The sequence below is a fragment of the Choloepus didactylus genome, chromosome 4 (genome assembly GCF_015220235.1).
Source record: "Choloepus didactylus isolate mChoDid1 chromosome 4, mChoDid1.pri, whole genome shotgun sequence".
NCBI lineage: Eukaryota > Metazoa > Chordata > Mammalia > Pilosa > Megalonychidae > Choloepus > Choloepus didactylus.
In genome coordinates this window covers 173,195,370-173,221,435 of record NC_051310.1, presented here as the reverse complement: position 1 = coordinate 173,221,435, position 26,066 = coordinate 173,195,370, and the positions used below count along the sequence as shown (strand labels likewise).

At 42.4% G+C, this 26,066-nt stretch overlaps 1 pseudogene; it reads left to right on the top strand.

The window, feature by feature from the left end:
• LOC119532445 lies at positions 1 to 3,028 on the top strand (annotated as a pseudogene).
• Positions 3,029 to 26,066: the final 23,038 nt, after the last annotated feature.

The window sequence follows — 26,066 nt, the reverse complement described above, 5'->3', positions numbered from 1 at the left end:
AACGCGCACACAAAGACGGTGGAGTTGGTGCTGGGCCAGTTAGGTGTCAACGAGAGCGCAGAACTGAGCCTGGAGCAGGTCAAGGAGCTCAAAGAGAGATGGGGCTTCACGGAGTTACCCGCTGAGGACGAAAACCTTGCTGAAACTTGTGATTGAGCAATTTGAAGACTTACTAGTTAGAATTTTATTGTTGGCAGCATGTATATCTTTTGTTTTGGCTTGGCTTGAAGGTAAAGAAACAATTACAGCCTTTGTAGAGTCCTTTGTAATTTTACTTACATTAGTAGCCAGTGCAATTGTGGGTGTGTAGCAGGAAAGAAATGCTGAGAATTCAATTGAAGGCCTTAAGGAATATGAGCCTGAAATGGGCAAAGTGTATTGACAGGACAGAAAGAAGGTACAGAGGATTAAAGCTAAAGACATTGTTCCTGGTGATATAATAGAAATTGCTGTTGGTGACAAAGTTCCTGCAGATGTAAAGCTAACTTCCGTCAAATCGACAACTCAAAGTAGACCAGTCGATTCTCACAGGTCAGTCTGTCTCTGTCATCAAGCACACCGACCCCTGTCCCTGACCCACGGGCTGTCAATCAAGATAAGAAGAACCTGCTCTTTCCTGGCACAAAGATTGCTTCTGGAAAAGCCATGGGAGTGGTGGTGGCCACAGGAGTTAATACTGAAACTGGCAAGATCCGGGATGAAATGGTGGCAAGAGAACAGCAGAGAACACTCCGTCAGCAAAAAGTAGAAGAATTTGGAAAGCAGCTTTCCAAAGTCATCTCCCTTATATACATCACAGTCTGGATGATAAACATTGGGCATTTTAATCACCCAGTTCATGGAGGCTCCTGGATCAGAGGTGCTATCTACTAATTTAAAAATTGCAGTGTCTCTGGCTGTCACAGCCATCCCTGAAGGTCTGCCTGCTGTCATCACCACCTGCCTGGCTCTTGGAACTCACAAAATGGCAAAGAAAAATGCCTTGTTCAAAGTCTTCCTTCTGTGGAAACCCTGGGTTGTACTTCTGTTATCTGCTCACACAAGACTGGTACACTTACAACCAACCAGATGTCAGTCTGTAGGATGTTCAATCTGAACAAAGTTGACTCTTAATGAGTTTACTGTAACTGGATCAACATATGCACCTATTGGAGAAGTGCATAAAGATGATAAACCAGTGAAATGTCATCCATATGACAGTCTTACAGGATTAGCAACAATTTATGCTCTGTGTAATGACTCTGCTTTGGATTACAAAAAGAAAAAGTTGGAAAGGCTACAGAGACTGCTCTCACTTGCCTGGTAGAGAAAATAAATGTATTTGATACTGAATTGAAGAGTCTTTCCAAAATAGAACATGCCAATTCCTGCAACTCAGTCATTAAACAGTTGAAAAAAAGAATTTTCCCTAGTTTTCATGCAATAGAAAGTCAGTGTCGGTTTACTGTACACAAAACAAGCCAAGCTGGATATCGATGAGTAAGATGTTTGTGAAGGGTGCTTCTGAAGTTGTAATTGACAGGTATACCCACTTTCAAGTTGGAAGTACTAAGATTCCTTTGACCCCTGGGGTCAAACAGAAGATTACGTCTGTCATTTGGGAATGGGGTATTAGCAGCGACACACTGTGATGCCTGACTTTAGCCACCTGTGACAATCCACTGAGAAGAGAAGAAATGCACCTTGAGGACTCTGCCAACTTTATTAAATATGAGATGAATCTGACCTTAATCTGCTGTGTGGGCATACTGGGCCATCATGATCACAGGGGACAACAAAGGCACCACTGTGGCCATCTGTCACCACATCAACATCTTTGGGCAGGACAAGGACATGACATCGAAGGCTTTAACAGGCCAGGAGTTTGATGAACTTAGTCCCCCAGCCCAGAGAGATGCCCACATCAATGCCCACTGTTTTGCCCCCATTGAACCTTCCCACAAGTCTAACATCATAGAATTTCTTCAGTCTTTTGATGGGATTACAGCTATGACTGGGGATGGTGTGAATGAAACTCCTACTCTGAAGAAATCTGAGATAGGCATTGCCAAGGGCTCTGGCACCGCAGTGGCCAAAACTGCCTCTGAAATGGTCCTGGCTGGTGACAGCTTCTCCACCATCACCACTGCTGTTCAGGAGAGACAGGCCATCCACAACAACATGAAGCAGTTCATCCACTACCTCGTCAAATGTGGGGGAGGTTGTGTGTATTTTCCTGACAACAGCCCTTGGTTTTCCTGAGGCTCTTATTTCCATCCAGTTGTTCTGGGTCAATCTGGTGAGCAATGGCCTGCCAGCCACTGCCTGAGATTTAACCCTCCTGACCAGGACATCATGAACAAGCCACCCCAGAACCCAAAGGAGCCACTGATCAGCAGGTGGCTCTTTTTCTGTTAACTTGCTATTGGCTGTTAACGTTGGTGCTACTACTGTCGGTGCTGCTACATGGTGGTTCATCGTTGCTGATGAGGGTCCAAGAATGTTTTTCTACCAGCTGAAAGACAATGGAAAGTGTAAAGAAGACAACCCTGATTTTAAGGGAGTGTATGGTACAGTCTTTGAATCCCTACACCCTATGACAATGGTGCTCTCTGTTCTAGTAGCCATAGAGATGTGTAATGCCCTCAGTAGTTTGTCTGAAAATCAGTCCTTGATGAGGATGCTCCTGTGGGAGAATATCAGGCTTGTGGGCTCCACCTGCAGGTCCATGTCATTCCATTTCCTGATCCTTTACATAGAAGCCTTGCCACTTATTCTCCAGATCACACCACTGAATTTGACCCAGTGGCTGATGGTGCTGAAAATCTTCTTGCCTGTGATCTAATGGATGAGACACTCAAGTTTGTGGACTGTAACTACCTGGAAAATGGTGAAGTGTGCAGCCTGTCACACAATCATGTTCATTCTCGGCAGGCATCAACCAACGGGATTTCCTGGCTGTTTGTGCTGCTCATAATGCCCCTGGTGATCTGGGTCTATAGAGCTATAGAGCACAGACACTAACTTTAGTGATATGTTCTGGTCTTGACTGACAGTTTTACATAAAAAAGATGTTTAACTTAATTCTTTTTATTGTTTAAAGCAACTGTCCATTTCTGCTGAATTTTCACACGACCATATTAGCTGGTGCACTGGTTTGATATATTATGTCCCCCTGAAAAGCCATATTCTTTAATGCAATATTGTGGGGGCAGTTAATCTTTTTGATTAGGGTGTGACCTCTTGATTGAATGCTTCCATGGAGATTTGACCCTGCCCATTCAGGGTAGGTCTTGATTAGTTTTCTGGAGTCCTTTAAAAGGAGCTCACACAGAGAGCAGAGAGACAAAAAAAAGTCCCAGGATATGCTAAGCCAGAAGACCCAGATGCTTGCTGATGCTCTGAGATGCTAGCCCAGAGTTTGCTCAAAGAAGCTAGCAGAGGACAAAACACCCCAAGAGATGCTTGCTGACACTTAGAGATTCTTGGAGATGCAGACAGAAGGTCATTTGGAGATGCTAAGCTAAGAGAAACACAGAGACATTTTGAAGAAGGCCATATTGAAACAACCTGAGCAAAGGATCAGCAGATGCCAGACACATGCCTTCCCAGCTGACAGAGGTGTTCCGGATGCCATGGGCCATTCTTCAGTGAAGGTATCATCTTGTTGATTCCTTAGTTTGGACACTTTCATGCCTTAGAACTGTAAATTTATAACTTGATAAATCCCCTTTATAAAAGCCAGTTCATTTCTGGTGTTTTGCAAAATGGCAGCTTTAGTGAACTGGATCAGCTGGTGAAGGAAATTCCATACTCTGGATTTTGTTTTGCTTTTTCTGACTCCAGCAGGGCAAGATTTTCCTTTTTTATATACATAACTAAAGTGTCCATTGACATTTTTACAGAGAACTAACACTATTTTATGCAAATTTTTTGTACATGAAAAAGCATGTACAGTGTTCTGTTTAATACTCATCCTTATATAAAAACAGTTGAGCCAGCAGACATTGTTAGCAAATTAATTGGCAGTGGGCTTTAGGAAATGAATGTGTATGGTTTTTTTCTAAAACTAATAGCATGTATTGTGTCTTTTGCATGATCATCTGGATTTAGTTTGATATCACAGTCTAATTTTTATTCATAAGCCCATTTTTCTGCACTGAACAGAGTACCACTACCTCAGTCAGTATTTTTTGGTTTTCCAATTCCCTCACCCTCCTCATGCCCTCCATTCACCTCCATCTTCACCTCCACCACCCTTATTCTGAACCCTGCTCAGCTTCTGGAATATCCAGTAGGGTTTTGATGGTTTTGTTTACATCAGTCTTAATTAGAGGTATGCCTGTTCTTGCTTATGCAGAAAACATGGTTCCAGATTCAGTCTACTGGGTTTGTGTGCCCTCGCATGGTTTTTAAGGTCATTTATTTTAATGTCTAATGTATTTTTTTGTAACAGACATTGTTCTACCAACATTGCCTATTTCAGTAGCACTTCACAATCTAATTTAAAAAGAAAAATAAAACATTTTAAATGAACAGAAAAATATGATCAAGGAGATAAAGGAAAATACAAAGAACTAAAGGATATCATGAAAACAATGAATGAACAATATGAAAATTTTAATAAACATATAGAAATTTTTAAAAGGAACCAAACAGAACAACTGGAGTGGAACACCACAATAACTGAAATGAAAAAAAAAATTCCTAGGAGGGTTTCAACAGCAGAGTGGAGCTGGCAGAAGAAAGAATCAGTGAACTGAAAGACAAGGCAATTGAAATGAGGCAAGCTGAGGAGCAGAAAGAGAAAAGAATTTTTAAAAAGCAAAAATAGCCTAAGAGACTTCTGGGACATCATCAAACATACCAACATATGCATTATGGCATTCTCAGAAGGAGATGAAAGAGAAAAGGGGGCTGTGCCAGTTTGGATGTATTATATCCCCCAAAACACCATTACCTTTGATGAAATCTTGTGGGGGCAGACATATTAGTGTTGATTAGATTGGAATCCTTTGAGTGTTTCCATTGAGATGTGACTCAGTCAACTATGAGTGAAATGTTTTGATAATTCCCATGGAGGTGTTACCCCACCCATTCAGGGTGGAAGTTAATTGGATCACTAGAGTTGTATAAAGGAATTCACAGACAGAAGCAACTCATAGTGACATTTTGAAGAGGAGCTGCAGCTGAGAGACACATTTTGAAGATGGCCTTTGGAAGCTGACACTTGACATTTTGGAGAAAGCCATTTTGAAACCAGAACTCTGGAGCAGACACCAGCCACATGCCTTTCCAGCTAACAGAGGTTTTCCAGACACCATTGGTCATCCTTCAGTGAAGGTACCCGATTGTTGATGCCTTACCTTGGACACTTTATTGCCTTAAGACTGTAACTGTGTAACCAAATAAACCCCCTTTATAAAAGTCAATCCATTTCTGGTATTTTGCATAATGGCAGCATTAGCAAACCAGAACAGGGGCACAGTGAATACTCAAAGAAATAATGGGAGAAATCTTCCCCAACTTAGCAAAAGATGTTAATAGGCACATCCAAGAAGCCCAGAGAATACCAAAGAGGATAAACTTGAAGAAAAATATGACCCATCACATATTGATCAAAATGTCAAATGCAAAGGACAAAATGAGAGTTCTGAAAGCCACAAGAGAAAAACAACATGTTATGGACAAGGGAATCCCAACTAGATTAAGTACCAATTTCTCAGCAGAAACCATGGAGGCAAGAAGGCAGGGGGTTGAAATACTTAAAGTGCTGAAGAAAGCAATTGTGAACAAAGAATTTTATGTCCTGCAAGACTTTTTTCAAAAATGAGGGAGAGATTATGCCATTCCCAGATAAACAAAAGCTGAATGAGTACACCACCTTTAAGCCTGCCCTGCAAGCAATGCTAAAGGGAATTCCTCAGACTGAAAGGAAAGGATACTAGATCTCTTCAAAGTGGCATAAAGAAATAAAGACCTCCAGTAAAGATGACCATTTGGATAATTATAAATGCCAGTATTATAGTACTGTATTTTCAGATATGTAACTCCACTTCTTATTTCCTACAGATGCTAAAATATAAATGCACAAAAAGTAATGATACATATATGGTTTTGGACACACAATGTACAAATGTATAATTTGTATAAAGTAAAAAAACAAAAAGTGGGGGGTGGAGTGGTATAGGAACAGTATATTTGTATGCTATTTAAGTAAAGTTTGTATCAAATCAGATATGATTGTTATATATTTAGGATATTAAATTTTAATCCCATGGTAACCACAAAGGAAATATTTGAAAAATATTTCCAGATAGAAATGAGAAGGAACTCAATGTGTTACAATACAAAAAATCAAATAAATATGAAAGTAGGCATTGGTGGAAGAATTGAGGGACAAAAAAGATATAAAACTTACAAAGACTAAATGGCAAACTGGCAAAGACAATCCTGCATTATCAGTAGTTACTTTAGATGTTAAATGGCTTTAACTTTCCAGTCAAAATGCAGAGATTGGCAGAATGGATAAAAAAGCATGACCCAATCATACACTATCTGCAAGAGAGTCACCTTAAATCCAAAGACATAAGCAGGTTGAAAATGAAAGGATGGAAAAAATATGCCATGTGTGCTGGTTTGGATGTATTATGTCCCCCCAAATGCCATTATCTTTGATGCAGTCATGTGTGGGCAGGAAATGTATTGGTGTTGATTGGGTTGGAGACTTTTGATTGGATGTTTCCATGGAGACGTGATCACTCAACTGTGGGTGAGATCTTTCATTGGATAATTTCCATGGAGGTGTGGCCCTGCCCATTCAGCATGGGCCTTGGTTAATTTACTGGAGCACTATATAAGCTCAGACAGAATGAGCGAGTTTGCCGCAGCCAAGAGGGACACTTTGAAGAATGCACAAGAGCTGAGGGAGGAGCTGCAGATGAGAGACAGTTTGAAGATGGCTGTTGAAAGCAGTCTCTTGCTCCAGAGAAGCTAAGAGAGGACAAATGCCCCAAGAGCAACTAAGAGTGACATTTTTGAGGAGCTGCAGCCTAGAGAGGAACATCCTGGGAGAAAGCCATTTTGAAACAAGAACTTGGAGCAGATGCCAGCCACATGCCTTCCCAACTAAAAGAAGTTTTCTGGACATCATTGGCCATCCTCCAGTGAAGTTACAAGATTGTTGATGTGTTACCTTGGACAGTTATGGCCTTAAGACTGTAACTGTGTAACCAAATAAACCCCCTTTATAAAAGCCAGTCCATGTCTGGTGTGTTGCATTCTGGCAGCATTAGCAAACTAGAACACCATGCAAGTAGTAACAAAAGAGAGCTGGGATAGCTATACTAATATCAGATACAATAGGCTTCAAGTAAAGTTTCAGTGGCTGAGAGATTCTAAATGGAGTCAAGAGGTGTTCTAGTTTGTTCTGGTACTGTGAACAATTGTACACTTTGGATGATTGTATGGTATGTGAATATATCTCAGTAAAATTGAATTTTAAAAAAGATTAAAAAAGAAATAGGTTTAAGTCAAAAAAAGTTACGAGGGACAAAGAAGGTCATTATATTCTGATAAAGCGATCAATTCAATAACAAGATATAACAATTGTAAATATATATGCGCCTAACAGCATCGCCAACAAAATATATGAAGCAAATACTGACAGATTTAGAGGGAGAAAATGACAGTTTTACATTAATAGAAGGAGACTTTAAACACCATTTTCAATAATGGATAAAACATCTAGGCAGAAGATCGGTAATGAAATACAAGACATGAACAATACTCTAAACCAACTAGACCTAATACACATATATAGAACACTTCACCCAACAACAACAGAATACACATTTTTCTCTAGTGCACATGGATTATTTTACAAGATAAACCATATCTTAGGTCACAAAACAAGTCTCAATAAATTTTAAAAATACTGAAATCATACCATTTATCTTCTCCAACCACAATGAAATGAAGATAGAAATCAACAACAGAGGGAGAAATGGAAAATTCACAAATATGTAGAACTTAAACAATGTACTCTTAAATGACCAATGGGTTAAAGAGGAAATCACAATGGAAATTAGGAAATATCTTGAGTGAATGAAAATGAAAATACAACATACCAAAATTTATGGGATGGAGCAAAGGCAGTTCTGAGAGGGAAATTTATAGCTCCAAAACTGGAAAAACTAGAAAAAGATGAGCAAACTAAGCCCAAAGTATGCAGAAGGCAAGAAATAACAAATATTAGGGCAGAGATAGTTGAAATAGAGAATAAAAAGTAAAACAATAAAATAAACAAAACCAAGAGTTAGTTCTTTGAACAAATCAATAAATTTGACAGAAATTTAACTAGACTGATAAAGAAAAATTAGAGAGGACAAAAATGACTAAAATTAGAAATGAAAAGGGGAACATTACTACAAATGTCACTGAAATAAAAAGGACTATAGGAGGATAATATGAACAATTGCATGCCAACAAATTAGATAACCTAGATGAAACTTACAAATTCCTAGAAACACACAAACTACCCACACTGACTCAATAACTAGTAAAGAGATTGAAAAATAATCAAAAACCTCCCAACAAAGAAAAGTCTAGGACCAGATGGCCTCACAGGGGAGTTTTACCAAACACCAATTCTGCTCAAACTCTTTAAAAAAAAAAAAAAAATGAGGGCACACTCCCTAATTCATACTATGAGGACAACATCACCTGCATACTGAAGCCAGATAAAGACATTACAAGAAAAGAAAATTACAACCAATATGTCTTATGAATATAGATTCCAAAAATCCTCAATAAAATACTACCTAATCAAATTCAAAAGCACATTAAAAGAATTATACACCATGATCAAATGGGATTTATCCCAGGTATGCAAGGGTTGTTCAACATAAGAAAACCAATTACTGTAATACATCACATTAACAGAATGAAGGGTGAAATCAATCATCTCAATTGATGCAAAGAAGGCATTTGATAAAATCCAGCATCCTTTCTCTATAAAAACTTTTCAAAAAATAGGAATAGAAGGAAACTTCCTCAACATGATAAAGGGCATATATGAAAAATTCACAGCTAACATTATTCTCAATGGTGAAAGACTGCAAGTTTTCCTTCTAAAACCTGGAACAAGGCAACAATGCCCACTGCCACCTCTGCTATTCAACATTGTTCTGGAAGTTCTAACTACAGCAATTAGGCAAGAATAAGAAAAAGAAGGTATTCAAATTGGAAAGGAAGAAGTAAAACTTTCACTATTTTCAGTAACATAATCTATATATAGAAAGTCCAAAACAGTCCATAATAAAGTTCCCAAAGCTAATCAATGAATTCAGCAAACTGGCAGGGTAAAAGATAATCACCCAAAATTCAGTAGTGTTTCTATACACTAGAATGAGCAATCTAAGGAAGAAATCAAGAAAAGAATTCCACTCACAATAGCAACTAAAAGAATCAAATATATAGAAATAAATTTAATGAAGGATGTAAAGGACTTATACATGATTGCTAAAAGAAATCAAAGAAAAGCTAAATAAATGGAATTACGTTGCATGTTCATGGATTGGAAGACTAAAACTTGTTAATATGTCAATTCTACCCAAAGCAATTTAAAGATTCAAAGGAATTCCTATCAAAATTCTGAAAACCTTTTTGCAGAAATGGAAAAACTAATAATTAAATTTATATAATGGGTAAGTGGCCCAAAAAATAGCCAAAGCCATCTTGTAAACAAATAACAAAGTTGGAGGACTCACACTCCAAATCTTAAAACTTATTACAAAGCCAGAATAATCAAAACAGCATGGTACTGGTACCATAGCCCAATGAAATTGAGTTGAGAGTTCAGAAATCAATCCTCACATTTATGGGCAACTGATTTTTGACAAGCGGTCAAAAACCACTCAATCGGGGAAGAATCTCTTCAACAAATGGTGCTGGGGAAACTGGATCTCCATTTGCAAAAGAATGAAGGTAGATCCCTACCTCACACCATAAACAAAATCAATTCAAAATGGATCAAAGACCTAAGTATAAGAGCCAGAACTGTCAAAATCATAGAAGAAAATGTAGGGAAGCATCTTCAGAATCTTGTGTTAAGAAATAGTTTCTTAGACTACACCCAAAGCACAAGCAACAAAAGAAAAATATAGGTAAATGGGACCTCAGCAAAATTTAAAATTTTGTGCCTCAAAGTAAAATGATAACCTATATAACGGGAGAAAATATTTGGAAACCACATATCCAATAAGAGTTTAGTATGCAGAATATGTAAAGAAATCCTACAACTCAACAACAAAAAGACAACCCAATTTAAAAATGGGCAAAAGACTCAAATAGACATCTCTCCAAAGAAGATATACAAATGACCAAAAAGCACATGAAAAAATGTTCAATATCATTAGCCATTAGAGAGATACAAATCAAAACCACAATGAGATACCATTTCACACCCATTAGTATGGCTACTATTAAAAAGAAAACAGAAAATAACAAGTGTTGGAGAGGATGTGGAGAAATACGAACACTCTTTCATTGCTGATGGGCATGCAAAATGGTGCAGCTAATGTGGAAGACAGTTTGGCAGTTCCTCAGAACTAGGATAATTCTAGGTATAGAATATGACCAGCAATCCCACTTCTAGGTATATACCCAAAAGAATTGAAAGCAAGGATTCAAACAGATATTTGCATACCCATGTACATAGTGGCATTATTCACAATTGCTAAAAGATGGAAGCAACCCAAGTGTCAATCAACTGATGAATGGATAAACAATATGTGATATATAAACACAATGGAATATTATTCAGCCACAAAAAGGAATGCACTGCTGATACATACTACAACATGGATGAAACTTGAAGACATCATGTTGAGTGAAATACACCAGACACAAAGGGACAAATATTGTATGAGCTGACTGATATGAAATAATTAAAATAAACTCATAGAGTCAGAATCTAGAATATAGCTTACCAGGAGATGGGGTAGGGATAGGGAATAAGGAGTTAAGGCTTAAAATGTACAGAGTTTATATTTGGGACAATGGAAAAGTTTTGGTAATGGATTGTGGTGATGGTACACAACATTGTGAACATAATGCTGTATATTTGAAAGGGGAAATGTTAGGGTTAAAGCGAAATATTACGGTTTATGTAAGGTACTAGAAAATTTTTTTTTTAATTCATTGAACTGCACAACACAAACAGTGAATTCTACGTTAAACCACAGACTGGAAAAAAGAGAAAGAAAGAAAAATCTGTTATGGACTTCCATTTCTGGCACTATGATAGATTAGGTATTGAAATCAATACTTGGGAAATTTTTAAAAATTTTTTCCAATGTATATGTTCTAGTTTGCTAATGCTGCAGAATGCAAAACACCAGAGATGGATTGGCTTTTATAAAATGGGGTTTATTTGGCTACACAGTTAGTCTTAAGGCCATAAAGTGTCCAAGGTAACACATCAGCAATCGGGTACCTTCACTGGAGGATGGCCAATGGTGTCCAGAAAACCTCTGTTAGCTGGGAAGACATGTGGCTGGCATCTGCTCCAAAGTTCTGATTTCAAAATGCCTTTCTCCCAGGATGTTCCCCTCTAGCAAGCTTGCTCCTCTTCAAAACATCACTCACAGCTGCACTGAGTCCCTTCTCATTGAGTCAGCTCATTTATATGGCTCCACTGATCAAGTCCCACCCTGAATGGGTGGGGCCATGCCTCCATGGGAATATCTCATCAGAGTCATCACCCACAGCTGGGTGGGGCACATTCCAAGCAAATCTAATCAGCACCAAAATGTCTGCCCCACAAGACTACATCAAAGATAATGGCATTTGGGAGACACAATACATTCAAACTGGCACAGTATATATCTCAAATTAATTATCAGATCCATTAAAGGGCAAGTAATGGGAAAAAATGCTTGTACTTGATAAGTGCACTTAAGGTGATTACATAGGTGAATATCCTTTTTAGGAAATATACATGGCAGTGTTAAGTGTTTATGGAGCATGAAGTGTATGGTCTACACTGGAATGCTCAGAAATGGATTGACAAAATAGAATGAAATATATATAGATGGATGGATGGATAGATAGAAAGAGAGAGAGAGAGAGATAGCTGGATAGATTGAACAATACGGCAAATGTATAAAAGGTTAAAATTTGTGGATCTGGATATCTGGGGAGGGGTATATTGAAGTTTTCTGTGTGGGGTTCATATTATTATTTCTTAACTGTCCTGTAAGTTTGAATGTGTTTCAAAATAAAAAGTTAAAAAATGTAATACAAAGAAGTATAAATAAAAAAACAGTAGATAAGATGGGAAACAAAAACTTATTAAATATTAGAAAATATTTTGTATGAAAAATAATTAAAACAAAATATATCAGAATGTGTGGGATGAAGCTAAAGCAGTTAGGAAAAGAAAACATATCTTTAAATGCTTAAATCAAAAAAAAAGAAAAAGATGTAAAATTAATAAACTAAGATTCCACCTGAAGAAGCTATAAAAAGAAAAATAAATCCAAAGTAAATAGAAGGAAGGAAACAATAAATATAAAAACATAAATCAATAAAATAGAAAACAGGAAAAGAATTGAAAAACTTAACAAAGCCAAGAGCTGGTTCTTTTAACTTATCAACAAAATTGAAAACTCCCTAGCATAACTATTCAAGAATTAAAGAGAGAGAACAAAGATCACCAATATCAGGAATAAAAGAGACATTTTCACTACAGATCCCAAAGATATTAAAGAATAATAAATGAATATGATAAGCAAATTTATGCCACCAATTCCAATTATTTAGATGAAATGAACAACTTTCTTGAAAACTTTAACTGACCAAAATTAACACTAGAAATAGAAAATCTGGATATCCCTCTATAAAAAATATTGAATTCATTATCAAAATTCTTACCACAAGAAAACCAAATGTTCTCTCAAGCATTCAAGAAAGAAACACCAATCTTATACAAATGTTTTCAGAAAATAGAGGAATTCTTATTTTGAGTCTAATACCAAACCTAAAAAAAATTTTAAAACAAAAATTACATACCAATATCTTTCATGAATATAGATGCAAAAATCCTTTAGAAAATATTAGCAAATAAAATACAAAAATATATAAGAAGAATAATACATCCTGACCAAAGAGAATTTATCCCAGGGTTGAAAAATTGGCTTGACATTTGAAAATTAATCAATATAATTCACAATATTAACAAAGTAAAGGCAAAAAAATTATCATTTCAATAGATAGTGGGAAACAATTTGACAAAATTCAACACCCATTCATGATAACAAATGTAATAAAAGTAAGTTAACTCCAGTAAACTATGAATCATAGGAAATCTCTCAATCTAATAGAGAATCTACCCAAAAAACTTATAGCTAACATTGTATTTATGCTTTTCCCTTAAAATTGGAAACAGGCAAAAATGCTCACTCTTACCATGTCTATTAAACATGATACTAGAGGTCCTAGCCACTGCAACATGGCAAGAAAAAGAAATAAAAGGAACAAAGATCAGAAAGGAAAATAAAACTCTCCTTATTTGCATTTGCCATTATTTTTAGGTTAAAAATTCTAGAGAATCTACATAACAAATACTAGAATTATGAGTGTATATATCAAGGTTGTACAATTAAAGGTCAATGGACAATACCAATTATAAGTTTAAATTCTAGAAACAAACAATTGGAAAATAGTTTTAATTCAATTTACAACAAGGCAAAAAAGACACAAAACACTTAAGAATTAATCTAATAAAAGATCTATAATGATCAATGAAAATTATGAAACATGACTAAGAAAAATTAATGACCTATAACAATTCTCCCCCGAATAGTTTAGATTCAATGCATTCCAAATAAAATTTCTAGTAGGCTTTTTTATACAAATTACAAGCCAATTCTAAAATTTATACAGAAATGTAAGTGATCTAAAATAGGTAAAGTAATTTTTAAAAAGAAAAACAAAGCTTAAAGACTTAACTATCACATAATTTCAAAACTTAACTAAAAAGCTATAGTAATCAACGTAAAGGTCATGGCACAAGGACTAACTATATGGTCAATGGAATAGAACACTGATGAAAAAATAGACCCATACATAATCAATTCATCGTCTGTAAATGTGCCAAGGCAATTCAATCAGTAAGGAAGTCTGTTTTCAAATAAACGGTTCTGGAACAATTGAATATGTAAGGTACAAAAATAACCTGATGCTTGAAATGGATTATCAGGCATAAAAATAAAAGCTAAAACTATAAAACATCTATGAGAAAGCATAAGAGAAAATCTTTGTGACCTTGAAGTAGGCAAAAACTTCTAGGATAGGACACAAAAAGTATGAACCATAAAAGAAAAAATTATCAATTGACTTTACCAAAATTAAAACCCTTGGTTCTTTGAAAGACACTATTAAGAAACCAAAAAGACAATCCACATACCAGGCTTTAAATATGATGCGGTAAGTTGTTTATTAATTATACCTCTATGAATTTATAAATAGGAAAAAATAATTTGTTAAACTTTTATATGTGCCTGTTAAAGAAATAAACTCTCTTGATCTACTTTAAACTCCTCAGTGTTTAATTCTCCTCAGTGGTAGTCTGCAATAATTTCAGTTTGGATCTGTGGCATTCAATGCCAAATAATCCTTGCGTTAAGCCTACAGTGCCCCACTGCCCACCAAAGAGTTCAAGCTCAGGTAACATTGGAATTAAAACATTGACCCCTCTTGGGGAGGTCACCTAATTGGTGTTTAAGATTTGCCCAAAACAACAAGCCCCTGTCAAGGGATAGCATAGCAGAGGTGGTAAAGGAGATGGAAATTAAATTCCCTTCACTGTGATCTTTCACCTTCCCCACACCCTCTCTGACTCCTCCCCTCTTTTGCCTTCCAACCCCCTCTTTCTCCTTTCCTGATCCATTACAGTCTACCTTTCTCCTCCACCTTTCCAACTCTCTCTCTCTCTCTCAACCCCATGCTCATTTTCCCAGGAAAGTTCGCCCTTAACTCAGGCCCCAACCCAGGTAGCAGCCCCAGCCCGCTCAAGGCCTTAATCCCTTCTCCAACCCCATCTCCATCTTCAGCCCGGATTTTTGCTGAGCCCCAGAACCTAATAGGTGAGAGAGGCGGAACCGAGGAGACCATCGCCCCGCCCAAAACTCGCAGCCTCGCCTTCCTGCCTTCTCCCAGACCAAGACTCACGTTGCCCCAGCCCGCGCCCTCCTCTTACCGGGTTCACCTCACTCCTCTACTCCCACTGAAGAGGCGGCGAGGTAGACTTCGCCGCCGCCACCGGGCTGGGTCTCCAACCGGCCTTTCCACGGCCTAGGGGCGGGGAGCGCTCTGACCCGCAGGATGGGAAGAAAGGACGAGTTCCGTCGCCTGGCAACAAGTCGCGCGCCCTCCTCTTCCTGGGCCCCTGGCCCTGGCTCCAGCAGACTTAGCGCCCACCCTGCGTGCTTTGGCCTCGAGCCTCGCGCTGCAGGAAGGCCTCACACTCGGAACCCAGGTTGAGGTTGAGGTCTCTCCTCTCCTCGCATAGAAGACGCTAGTCCCAAAGAGCCTCCTGGACTGCAACCTCCTGGATTGGTCGCTTTTGCCCAGCTTAACTGGCTGCTTACTTAGCACTCTCGTTCTTACTGTGCTTAAACAAACAATGATGAATCACGAAATTAAAGTCATTTTAAAAAAAAAAAATGTTTTAAACTCTATGTCTACACTACATGCCAATTAAGGGTACATTACCCTGAATGTGTTTCCATGCTTTCTACCTTTAGCCCAGTTCATTAAAGAATCTTGAAATCAAGGGCATGAGATTCAGGTAAGTTATAAGAAGACATTACCATCATTATCTATTGAAGTATGACCCAGCAAAGATGTTCCTTGGGGAATGTACATGAACATTTCCCTCTAGGCCTTGGTCACTGGACCCTGGTCAGTGTCTGGTTACATTAGCACAGCTAACTACTAGCAAAAGTCTTAGCCCCTGGTTTATAGCAAAGGTCAGTTCATTAAATGTCAAAAAGTCTTAGATACAATCAATATTTGGTTTTAGCATCAATTATTTTAACAATGGTATCAAATGCAAATCAGCAAATGAAAGTGGTAAATATAAAACAAATACACTTGTAGTTTGCTCCTCTGCTAGACAGAGAGACAACCTTGCTTGCAGAAAGCAACCAGCATAGAAATCTTGGAGTCTGTGCAGCTTCACTCCAAGGTGGTGGTGGGAAAGGTATAGAGCTTTCTGAAGAGTCACAATACAAGGATGACACAAGAAGGAATTGGAATGCATCATATTTCACTTCTATGGGTGTTCATTCTTCTCTGTATCAGCCAGGTCTCCACAGAAAACAAACGATATGCTCTCAAGGGTTTAACTGGAGCGGGGTGGGGGTGAGGGGTGGCAATTGAAGTGCCTGAGTTAGGGTGGGGTTAAGGAAAATTAACAAGGGATAGTCACCCAAGGTCCAGTAATAGCAGGAAGACGTTACCAACCTTGATCTGAAGAGGCAAGGAGAAAAATAAAGATGTTTTAGCAGAGCATGGCGAGAGCTGGAGCCGTGAAAAAGTGGCTGCTTGACAGGAGTTGTCAACACAGAGGCAGAGAAACACAAAGCCACAGTTATGCGGGGAAACAGGAGAAATACAAGTCCTACAGCTCTACCCTCCTGCCCTTCATTTCTGCCCCAGTTCCTCCCATTTGGCCAAAACCAATGGGAAACCCAAAGGCAAGGAAGATGACACAGAGAGCAGGGTCAAGGAGGGAGCCAGGGAGAATAACAGAGAATGACCAGCAGAGTTCCCCACCAAAAGCTGCCTGTATTGTTGTTAATCCACAGAAACTAATGTATTGAGGCAGCTTCCCCTGCCTGAAGGACTTCCCCTGGCATTAATTACCAACAGCCTTCCTTCTCCCAGCAGCCTGCTTACCCCACTTTCTCCACTGTGAACTAATTAACATATGCCAGGCATCTCTTCAGGCCCTCAACTCCAAAATGGTTCTAATTCCTGAGCTTATGGAGTTCGGGAAAGGACCTCTGGGAAGCCATCCACCACTCTTCCCTGGGGTGCCTAGGAAGTCTGGCACCCTGATCTCAGGGTTCTTAAGGTAAGATAAAAATAGAAGGCACTAAGCAGAAAGAAAACCCTGTGAGTAAAATCCATTTGAAAAGAAAAGATACAAATAATATGAAGCAGCCTTGTCGAAAGCAGGTGTACCTGGCTGAGAATTAAGGATTTATTTTTCCTGGAGGTTGTGACTGGTATTTAGCATTCCAGTTACACTTCACACTTGCAAAGGGCTTTGTTTAGGTGTTTTCCAATTATGGTAATACGTTGGAGGTTTTGCTGAGTTTGAAGTCAGAACTACTCCTTTTCTAAAGGTAGGTATGTGAGACGGTTGAATGTGCTTTGTAGCCTAAACACTGAGCTTAGAGAACCAATGCCCGGTTTATGCTTAGAAAAACTAACAGCTCTCCCTAAGTAAGCTGTAAAAACAGAAGCTGCATTTAGCCAGAGATCGCTGCTTGAGACTTCTGTGTATCAGCCCACTTCCCGCTTACACACCTCCCCCAATACCAATCCAAGGAAAATTAATAAGCTTTGAAGATGTGTTGTTTCTCTCTTCTCCAGTGAAGGAAATAATTTATTTTAACTGCCTGGATGCTGATTATGAACTGAAACAGAATTCAAAGACCTACTAGAATCTTATATACGGGGTCCCCTTAGTACAACCAAGTCCTATCATGTCCTGAAAGCCCCAGGATCCACAGCTCAACTACAGCCCTCCCAGGCCTCCTTAGTGGTAGGTGTTAGTCTACTGTCGAATCTTCACCTCACAAATGTATCTACATCTGGCAAAACTCTTTAGTGACCAGTATGTTCATACTCTGATTGTCTTCATTAAGTCTCCAAACCTTCTTGCACATGCAGGGTAATATTCAGGGTCTTTATTACTTGAAGGACCCTCTAAATTCAGCGTGTTTGTTTCATTTCAGATGGACTTGCACTCCCAAAATGAAACTTTTTCGTAGGAAATCCAAATCAAATAATTCTAAAAGACGGACAACTAAAACTTCCTTGCTGCAATATCATCTTGGATTTTGAGGACTTTACAAAATGTCTAAGTGACATTTCTCCAAATGAGCCCTAAGTGGTTCCTTCCACCTCTGCCCATGAGAGAGAGGGAAAGTGAAGAGGGGGTCGGTAGAGGAAGGGGAAAGTGTCTGAGTGAAACCAAGAGTCCCGGTTTCTCATCTCAGTGCTCCCCAAGTTCAGGTGCTGAGTGCAGAGGCTAAGCTTGTCTTCCCTCCTCCCCCCTTTCCACCCAGCTTCTCCGAACCTGGGGTTTGTCTGAGATCACCATACCCAGGGCGATGGTGGGAACCGCAGAGAGGCACACCTGAGACTCCTAAAGTCTGCAGTTCCAGTTAGTGTTCCTGGACGTGGACGACTTCCTCCGGGAACCAAGGGGAGCCACAAGCGTGCTCCTAGGGCTGGACCTCCCTCCCCTCAGGAAGGAGTGGAGAAGGGACAATTTGTCCTACCGGGTTCCCGGTAGCCTAGAAGGCAGGAAGCCAGGACCTCACGTCTCTTCACCCTGCCTTCTTCCCCCAGGAAGAACCTTAAGGTGGGCTCAAAGTAGGTTCCCAACCCCCTTCGGGTTGTGCTTTTCCTTTGCGGTTGCTGAGGCGGCAGAAAACGGCTCGACAGGCACACGCCCGAGGGCTAGGGATGGGGGTTCCCCGAGGGCAAGGTCCGAGGTAGACGCTGAAGTCCCCACCGAAGGAAACCGGGGCACCCAGGGGGCGGGACTGATGAGCCCAAGCAAAAAACCTGGAAAGTGGGGGAGGGCGCCTGGATTGCAGGTCTGCCATCACCTGCCACTATGTCTCACCAGGCTCCCAGAGTTCTTTCAAGGCTCTTTATTTTTATTACTGTTTACTGTACATTACTCTGCACTAAACTGGTATGAGGTGGGTACTAATATTACGTCCATTTTACAGTAGAGAAAATGGAGGTTCGTAAAAGGCAAGTCTCCAGCAGAGTAGGGATTGGAATCCAGGTCTGATTCCAAACTGTGCTCTTAGACACACACCATCCTGTCCTTGTTGTTGATGGCATGAACTTGCAGGGTTGAGATTTGACTAGTGAGAGTCAGTAAGTCTCAGAGAACCTCACCCTCAGAGGGTAGCAGTCTGGGGGACGCCAGCCCCGTCCAGAGGAGTGTGCAAAGAGCTGCGCTGCTGCCACCGCCTCCCTAAGGAGGCTTTGCCTGGGCATGGAAATTGGAAGAACCCGCTCCACTCTCTCTCCTACTGCTGTTGTTTTGGGATATGGTGGGAAGTGAAAAGGGAAAGGCTTTTGCCAAAATTTACTATGAAGCAGACCACAAAACTACATATTTAGCACCAAGGAGAGAACTCGGTTCTTTGCCGTAACGTTTCCTAGGGTCTCCATCTCGTCCAGGACAGACGCGGTGCCACTCTCCGAGAAGTGCCTTTCCTCTCCCCCAACCATAACAGTTCCTGTCCTAGGGTCTCATGGGTCCGTGTGACCTCAGGCGGGGTCATCAGACCTGACTCTGTTCGTGCCCTTTAAGTCTTTTCCTTGCGAGAAGCACTGGCCACTCCAGGTTGTTCCTACGACTGATGACTGCCGGAATCCGGGCTTCGGGTTCCAGCTCCTTATTTGGAAAAGAAGGAAACTGAGGTCTGGTGGGTCTGCTCGGGTTCCCCCGCAAGCTCGAGGTCAAAAGGACCGGGGCCAAGCTCCTGACCATGACACCCTCCTCCCCTTCAATTCTAGCACCCTATCTGCATCTCCATCTAGAGTCTCTCACCCTCGCTCACTCCTTCTTGGGATGTGGCCTGGTTTGTTCCCATTCCTTCACCTGCAGGCGTTTTAGAAACTCCTGCTTCAGTGTAAACTGACCTTCAACCTGAGCACTGGGCTTTATTTATTGAAATCACTTCTCTCGGTGGGGGTGTAGGGAGACAGAGGGTCATGAAGAGGTCAGAAGAGACCAGCGATTCATAATGGAAAGTATTAGGACAACAGTGGGATGGGGAGAGTGGGATTCATCCCTCCCCACTGTGTTCTCGAAAGCATTTGAAAGAAAATAAACCTACACCAGAGCTGCTAGCACCGGGCCCTAAGTCTCCAAGGAGCATCCGGGTTCCAAGCCCTCTCCCGGGCCGCGGTGACCAGGGTCTGGGTGGAGCGCGCTGCGGGAAAAGCGCGTGGTCTGAGAGCAGGGAGGTTGCGGCCAAATGCGGACCACACTCCGAGTCAGGGCCAAAGTGGAATCTGGTGCGGGGAATAGGGGACCGAGAATCCCAAACGTGGCTGTCACACGGCGCAGCCGGGCGGCTTCCCGGGCTATAGCTGCCGGGAAAAGAAGATAGACATCCTTCTTCCCACCAGTGTCACCCCAATGCCTGTTTCCAAGGCAAATAAAACTTCAGGAGAAGTTGACACGAAGCATCTACGGTTAATACCTTGCGACAACGCAGCAGGTTCTGAGAGGGTTTGGTAGTCCTTTAAGAAAATATTTTATATTAAACAGGGAAGGCGTGTGGAATAGAATGCTTTGTATCCTAAAGACCAGGTGGCAATTAAAGTCAATGTCCGTAATTTCAGGCGCGCTGTCACCGCAGTGGCGTCCCGAGCCAAGCCGCACAGCCTGTTACTCCAGCTGCACAATCCCCACCCCAGGTGCCCCCCAGGGCGGGAACGCAGCGCGCATTGCGCCTGAATCCCAAAGGCACAATCCTGGACTAACAGAAAGCTCAGCTACAAGACTTTCCTTTCTCACTGCGTGGGTCGGATTTTAATTGTTTGCCAATTTAAACATATTATTTAAATCTAGACGTTTCCTTTACACTTTAATGGAAAGTTGGATGAGGTTCTTTGTTCTTTAATTTTTAATCAATATCTGCTACTGAAAGGTGCGGCTGCTGCCTTTTCACGGCCGGGAAAAGTGAAGTATTTGCCTTGGGTCACACGCCGACCGCCTAGACGGGCAAAGCGCGATCGTTGAGTCTGCCTAAGTCCAGGTACCCGGAAGGGGTGTATTTCCGATTTGATCGTATCATCCTGATGGTTTTGACTAATAAAATTAAGCATTGATGCCAGGGAAAGATCCAGGACCAGGGGTCCCCTGTGTGGTCCCAGGGCTCTGAGACCCTGTTCGATCTGCCGGAAGCGTCCTTCCATCTATTCATTTATTTGTCCGTCAGTCAGTCCATTATTTCCTCAAGCCCTTTGTTTTCCCAGCATATTAGGCCGAGACGCGTCCCTCCGGTGACTTTGGAGGCTGTGGATACGGTTTCTAGACTTGGGCATTCTTCCCAGCTCGACGACAACCTTACCAGTTTCTGGGGGTCGGAGTAGTTATAGTTAATTCATTGACTAACTCAACAAATGTTTATTGAAAGTCTACTGTGCGCCAGGCCCTGCTCTGACAGCGGGGGCCACAGTGGTCCCTTCCCTCACGGAATTCCCAGTCCAGTGGGGGAGGCAGAAGATGAAAAAGAAACAAACAAATGGAATATGTTGTCCGAGAGTGGTAAGAACCTGGCAGGAATCTAGAGCAAGGTGTGAGCTTAGGCTTCATTTGAGGAGGGCAAAGGCCTACTGGGGAGACAGGAAGACTGCTCCAGGACTTGCCACCACAGCTGGCAGATTACAGGATTTCCTTACTTTGTTTGATTAATAGCAGGCGACCCAGACTGCAACATTCAGAACATGGCCCAAAGTTTCTGCAAATTTCCTATCCCCACAAGCAAATGCTGCCAAGGAAGCTTGTTCATTGTGTTTCTGTTTAGAAGCAAACTCACTGCAAGGTGAGCTAAGCACTGGTTTTGCCATATGTGCTTATGGGACAAAGAGAATCAAATAACTTCAAACAAATGCACTATTTTTGAAACAAAACGTTCCTCTGATGTTAACTCTGGAACAGCGCAAAAAGCCCCAGAAACAACTTCTCAACTGTGCTCTCCAATCGAATTTTAATTATAAACAACGAATGTAACCTGTTTCCAATCATGTTAATAAGTTAGTCTTTTTATCAGTCCAAAGCACAATTTTAAAATTAGGGGGGAAATTAGAAAGCTAATACAATGACAAAATGCTGACTAAGATGCATTTGTAGGGTTTATCTTTTTTCTAAGCGGAGGATATGATTTATATGCTTGTTAGAAATGCATTTATTAGATAGAACTGTGCAAATGTGAGGGTAATCACATTTGAATAGCCAAAGTTAAACCACTAGGGACGGCTGCGGGGCCATGGGAAAGCTCCTAGGGGTGGGAGGCGGGGATAACGAGGCTAAATACTAGACAATAGTTCTGGAAGGATTTAGTTTACTCTGCCTGCCTCAGGCAGGAGATGAAATTCGTTGACGTTTCCGAGGCCCTCGGCTTCCATCATTGCTAACCATAAACGCGGGCTTCTGCCGTTGCGAGGAGTGAAGGGACTGACCTACCCTCGCCTCCCAGCTCTTGTACACGGGAGCAGCCGTTGGGAAAACACCAGGATCTCAAAACGCCCCGCCCAGTCCATGGCACACGTTACGGCCTCGGCCACTCTTGTCCTTTCGTGCTCTGACTCAGACCCAAGAGGTGCCATGTTTTCCGCTAATTTTAGGTCTCAGTGTGCTGAGCGTGCATTTCCAATTCCTCCCCCAAGGTCCCTAACCCAAGCGATTTTCAAGTAGACTAAAAACCCAGAGGAAAGTGTGGGCAAGACAGAGGGGAGACAGAGCTCCTAGGGAGCTCGGAGGAATCAGGAGGGACCTGCTGGAGCTGGTCACGTCCTTGAGCTGACGCTGACCGATATCAATAGAGCAGCCAGTAATTCGTGGGATACAGCCTCTGGAAGACGCGCGACCGCCGCAGGGACCCAAGCTTGGGTGGGGATCCGCTCCAGCGGCCTTAGGGAAGGAGGTTGCTGTTCTCCGCGGAGACAGCTCTAGGCACTTACTCCTTCTTCCCAGGCTGGGAGAAGTCTCCTTTCCCAGCACTGCTCATTTGAATGCATGAAAATGCAAGTTGATTTTGGCAAGGAGTCGCTTGCTCTCTGCCAGAGGGACGGTTCTGTCGCCCGCGGAGTAGGCTGGGTGGGGAGCAGCTCCGGCTAAGACATCCGGCTGCGGGCGAGCAAGGCCCGCGTCCCGGGCTCCGCAGAAACCCCACGGCGGCTCCGGAGGCTGTATGGGGAAGGAACAAACCTAACGGCGACGAATTAAGTCCCCCCCCCCCATTAATGTGTGTGGGTCTCCGCCGGGAACCGTGAATTGCACGGGGTTGCCCGCCAAGGTCAGCTAGGTGGTCCAGGAGTCCCCACCTACTTTGAGGTGGTACGCCGGGTGATTTGTGAATTAATTCGCCAATTAATGATGTAAGTGTAAGGAGGGAGAGAGGAAGGTAGAAGGGAAGAAGGAAAAGGAAAGAAAGGGAGAGTAAAGAAGGAACAGGAGCAGGGACTCTGGCCCGTGCCGGTTCTTCTCCCTTGCCGAAGACCTTCTGGCTCCCAGAGCCTTGGGTTGGACCCGGCAGCGGTGGACCCTGCAGGCCTGAGCTGTTGCACCTCCGGCGGTTGTGGGCTCCAGGGAGGCTGAAGGCAGCCGCTGGGGTCGATCTGACCTCTCGCGGCGCCCGGGCCCCTTCCTCAGCCTGGGCACACAACAAAGCAGGCAGAGGACGAGCACACGCGAGTGCCAGCAGTTTCTTCCAGCGCCCTTGGCCTTCCTCAGTCCTAAATTGATCCAGATCCCAGTAGGGGTCTGTTTGGGATCACGTTGAAGACAACAGTTCTTGGGTTTCATTGCCTCTGATTCTCTCCCTCAGAAGGACTGATTGACGCGTCTTATCTGGGTGGGGGTTGGGAGCTCGCGGAAACATTCAGACCACCCGGCACTGTGCGTGGCTGGGGCCATGGCAGAGAAGATCTGCCCTCAGCCTTGTCAAGGGTAGGGTTGATGGAGGAAGGAAGCAGATTAGGGGGAGTCGGAGAAGGAAAACCAGGCGGCACAACACAGCCCCACAGCCCCTGGAGCCTGATCTCTGCCCACCTGGGTCTGACTAAACCGGAAGGAACAGGGAGCCACGAGAGGCCGCAGGCTGGGCCCGAGACGCTAGCCCGCGGCCTTCCCTTCCGTCTTTCACCAAGGTCAGTCTCTGCTTCTCCCTGACCAGGAGAAGGTCTGTGGAAGGGGTTCCCGTCCAGTAATGCTGGAAAGGGGAAGAGGAGTAGGCCGAGTTTGGTCGGTGGATCCTGTACGGCGCCCTACTCCTGCCCGGAGGCCGCGGCAGGCACAGCTTCCGGGAAAGGCGGAGCCGTTTGCCTGCGCCCTCGGCTGCCTAGAGTATCCGTGCACCCCGTGGTCCTCGGCCAGCCAGGATCCCTTCATCCAAGAGCTCGCCCTCGCCGCTGTCTTTGCCGCCCCAGGCTCCGACCAGTCCTCACCCAAGACAGTTTGGCTGAATTCGCCCCAGGAGCCGCCATGTGGCTACCCTCTTAGGTCCCCTGCCTGGAGTCCACTCAGGCTCTCCGGAGCTGAAGACGGGTCTAGTTCCACCTAAAGAGCAGCACAGTCTTTGCAAAACATCAACACAAGGCCTATTTTGGAGAACAGGTTGAGTATGAAAAGCAGTCTGCGGCGACCCGGCACATCGCCCGTGTGCGGAATAGTCAGAAACCCGAGGTAAATTAATTAACTAATTTTTCCAAATCAAAAGACCCGGCATGGGTCTTTTAAACCTCTGAGAAACTGACTGGCTGTCATGTAGGTACTCTAGAAATTCACTTCCCAAATTTGTTAAGTTCCTTGGAAGTCCGCCTCTGAGATGGAGAGAGAATGCCACTTTTTTTTCTACTTGGCTTCGGACAGTCAGCTGTAAGAGAAATCCTTGGCAGCGGGAAACGTGCAGGGTTCAATCCAGCCTCGTCTGACGGTGGTCTCAGAGTGCGGCCGCCAGAGAATTCAGCGCTCCTTCCCCGCGACAGGAGGCGCTGTGACCGCGGGAATTCCCCCGGCTGCCAACCCCCGGACCCCGGAGCTGAATCAAGCCTGTAAAATTGGCAGTTGCTGAGTCTACTATAGACCTCCGGGCCTGTGTTCTGAAGGAGCTCCTGGAAAACTTTACTTTGACCATCAGACTATGAACAATGGGATGGTTTTTTTTGTTGTTGTTGTTGTTTGTTTGTTTGTTTTAATCTTAAATTCGCTTATTTAAAAAGATTAGGCCTATTAGTTTAGGCAAGTGCGCTAAAAGAGCAAGTGGTTGATATTTTAATTGAACCTCTTTAAGGTGACAGAATTTTTTCCCCCTTAAAGCACTAGCTTTTTCTGCAGCATAAAAGCTATCACTCAGTTGTTACTACCCACAGAAAATACGCTAGTCATGCTCAACATTGTTGAAGAGCCAAGAGGGCGTTGGAGAATTACCGCGGGAAGGAACGAGGAAGCTCATTAGCACTGAAAGTCCCCCAGATCAGGCCGAGGAAGCTAAGCATCCGTGTACTCTACAAATGGAATTGAGGTACTACTGCTGATGGGAACTTTGCCCAAAAGAATTAGTTTCTGACTCTCTTGTCCCGAGAAATGTGTGCAGACCCACACACTCGCAGATCCATTTACACAAACTGGTGTGACCCACCTGCAGCCACAGGGGCCGGCTTCGTTGGGGAGGGCTCCTGCTCTGCTGAATTCCAGGTGGATTTAATTTCACTCTCATTCCTTTCCTTACAATCTGATGTACCCCCCCACCCACACACACACAAACACACACTCCTTTAATGGTTAACAACAACAACAAAAAAAGAATTGTAATCCAATGCTTTTATCTTTTTTATTTCCTTAACGCACATCTTCACCCTCTCGTGCTCCCCTGCTGATTTAAGAGATTTGTTTGGTTCAAGGATTTAACGTGATTCTCTTGCCAGATTTCAAGGAAGAAAGATTTAAAAGAACAAAGAACAGGAAAAAAATAAGGTATCTGTTTGGGAGACAAGTTAAAACACACTTCTAAAATGAGATTAATAACATT